Here is a 3,032-nt window from a genome sequence, read left to right on the forward strand (position 1 = left end):
TGTTAAGATATCTGGTACTGTATGTCATTAACAACCAAGTAGTAATTAAGATTTAAAAGTGAGACAAGAAGTCAGGAGACAGAGAACACAGGAATACTAGGGCCACACCAGCAGCAGGACGGAGGGGGTGTGCCCACCTGTGGCCCTTCCAGTGGTGCCCTGGGGATGGTGAGGTCACTAACTCATGAGACAGACAGGAGCTCAATTTTATCTGAGCCACGGTAATATCCTACCCATAGCCAGAGAGAACAGTTGGAGGCTCACAGTTATGGCTTCAAACCCTGGCCCTGCCACTTACCAGGTGAAGAAGCTCAGGTACACTACTCAAGTCCTCTGAGCCTCAGTTTCCTCGTTATGAATCAGGGAAGAACGCCTACCTCCCCCAGCTCACGCAGTAGTGCAGATTAAATGGGAAGCACAGCTCAACACAAAGCAGGCGCCTGAAAACAACTCACATTTACCCGACTTTTCTATGTGCCAGGCACTATCTCCTTCGCACATATCATTTCATCTAATTCTTGTCACTAATGGCTCTGGAACCCACTTTTCTGGCAGATGAGATTAGACAACGTAATAATCGCTGATCTCATAATCTTAGTCATACAGCTAGAGGCAGCATTTGAACTCGGGCTTTAAACTTTGGAGCACAGGCTCCTTCAATATGTGAGAGCTGTTAAGTCTTCATTTCCGTCAACTTGAATAATTAGCAAACTGTGATTTGGGCACAGACGGAGAGCCTGATGGGAAGACCAACTCTCCGGACACAACAGAGAGACGGATGCAAGGCAGGTGGCCTTTTCTCCACTGGGCAGAGACAGCACCAAGGAGCCCTTCACTCCAGGGGCCTCTCCCACCCGCTCCTCGATTAACTGCTCTGCCCACACTGGCTGGTCTGTCTTCACCTCCCTGACAGACTGCCAGTTTCCTGAGGTTAAGTCATCCCAGCCACACCCTCGGCCCCAGGTTAGCAATTTGGGTGTCCTTTTGGATACAGATTATCATTTCTGACTCCTCTGGAGGGATTAATAAAGTCTTGTAATTATGAGATTTTAATCTCTTTTTAAAAATATAATACACATACTCGGCATGCGCTTACACATGGATGGCTAGATACTTTCCAATGACTACTGCCAAGATTCTAGTTTTTGCTTTAGTCATCTCCCAGCTGAACTGCTGTAATTTGCTCTTGGCCGGTTCTCCATCTATCAGATCATTTGTTCTCTTCAAAATTTGGCCTCAAATTTAAGCATCAACTCTGCCCGGGCCTCTCAGTTACCACTGCCTGCTCACCTGTTGGGGTCACAGGCCCCCAGCTGCTGTCCCAGTTTGAAGGACTTCTCATATTAGTCTCTTAGAAATATGGCTCAACCAGCCTACTTCAATATTCCCCATACCCTGATGCCACTAAATTATTGTTGATGTCATCTTGTCACCCAGAGCAGTTTTTCCATAATCAAGTCTTCAAACCACTTACCTCCCACCTTCCCAACAGAAATATCAGCCATGCTCACTCTCCCTTCACCAGAGATACTCTCTGTGTGTTCAAATCCCCTTAGCCCGCCTGTTACTTTGGCAATCATTTAAGCTTGAAAGCATGATACATGGCTGAAACTATTGCTTAACAAAGCAATAAATCATGTCATCTTACATCATTCCCCTGATCCCATGCCTCAGGCTGCCGGACTCCGCTGCAGACTGTGGATCCTATCTTTAAGGCAAGAACGAGGGAATTTTTGCCTTTTGTTTTGTTTTCCCAAAGAGATTTAACATTTCCTGTTATGGGGCCAGTGCTTTCCTATGTTTGCCTAGCGCTCGTTCCTGCCTGCCTTTATTTCTGGCGTCCAAATGTAAATAGCTAACCAGAAAGACGGCAAGATGTATTAGTTTGCTAGGATTGCCATAACCAACTGCTACACACTTGGTGGCTTCAAACAGCAGACATTTATCCTCTCAAAATTCTGGAAGCCAGAAGCCCAAACTCAAGGTATCCGCTAGCTCATGCTCCCTCCAACGGCTCTAGAGGGAAACCCTCCTTTGCTCCTGCCAGCTTTGGGGTCCTCCGGTGTTCCCCAACTCGCAGCTGCATCTCTCCTTACCCCTCTTCCTATCCAGACACCAGCCATTGGACGTAGGGCTCATACTAAACCCAAGATGATGTCCCCTCGAGGTCCTTAACTAAGTACATCTGTGAAGACTGTTTCCAAAGGTCACATTGTAGGCAGACACAAATTTGGGGTATGGAAGGGTCTGCCCCAAGCTCTCGGTCTTTGAATGCCTTGCTTTGCATACATCCCTCATCTTTCTCCATGGGCAGCTGCAAAATGTTTCTTTGGTTGTAAAATATTTTTTAAACTACTGGGGGTATTAGGTTAAGTTTCAGATGATGTTACAGAAGCAGCTGCTTGTCAGTCTCCCGCTCTGTGAAACGGAGCAGCAGTGAGTGCCACCTTCTCCGGTGACTGAGGGGCAACCAAGCAAACCAAGGTGAAGGGCCTGCTGCCAAGGACCGGCCCAGGGGAGGCGCTCCGGCTGTGGGAGCTCAGCTCCCAGCCTCAAGTCTCAGGCCCGGCATTCCCGACGAACTGAACTCGCCCCTGAACAGACGGCAAATTAGAGCATGAAAATCACATGTTGATCATACCTTATCTGTAAGGTGAGGAAGAGGCAGAAGACAATAGGCCATGAGACTCTATTTCACTTCACCAGCTTCTCCAAGCTCTGCCCTGGGTGTTCCCCCAACTTTTCCCATCCTCTCCTGGCCCTGGCAGGTGTCACAGGTATTATGCCCATTCTGCAGGAGAAAGAACTGAGGCCGGGGAAGATCGGGGTAACTGGCTTGTCCAACATGCGTGTTAAAATCTTGGAGACCTCGTTTCAAGCCAAGGGCCATGGTGGAAGGCTTCCAGCTGGTTCCGGGGTCTGGACTGGGGCTCCAGATTGTCAGAGGTGCCCTGAGAGAAAGGAAACGTAAAATCAGCAGGAGGTGTCAGAGTCGGGCTCCTCCTACTGAGTCTTGTTTGCAAAGACCAAGT

The 3,032-nt window shown here is 48.4% G+C and overlaps 1 long non-coding RNA gene across 3 annotated transcripts in view; it reads right to left on the reverse strand.

The window, feature by feature from the left end:
- Positions 1-2,404, reverse strand: part of LOC120609044 (uncharacterized) — a 56,792-nt gene extending 54,388 nt beyond the window's left edge. Inside the window, exon 1 of one of the 3 annotated variants that reach the window (XR_005654635.1) lies at positions 1,475-2,404. This is a non-coding gene — a long non-coding RNA (uncharacterized LOC120609044). The remainder of the gene's footprint in view (positions 1-1,474) is intronic. The other 2 variants (XR_005654634.1, XR_005654636.1) reach the window with 2 other exon arrangements.
- Between the last annotated feature and the right edge of the window lie 628 nt (positions 2,405-3,032).

Source organism: Pteropus medius, unplaced genomic scaffold (genome assembly GCF_902729225.1).
Source record: "Pteropus medius unplaced genomic scaffold, Ma_sr-lr_union100, whole genome shotgun sequence".
In the NCBI taxonomy this organism is placed as follows: Eukaryota; Metazoa; Chordata; class Mammalia; order Chiroptera; family Pteropodidae; genus Pteropus; species Pteropus medius.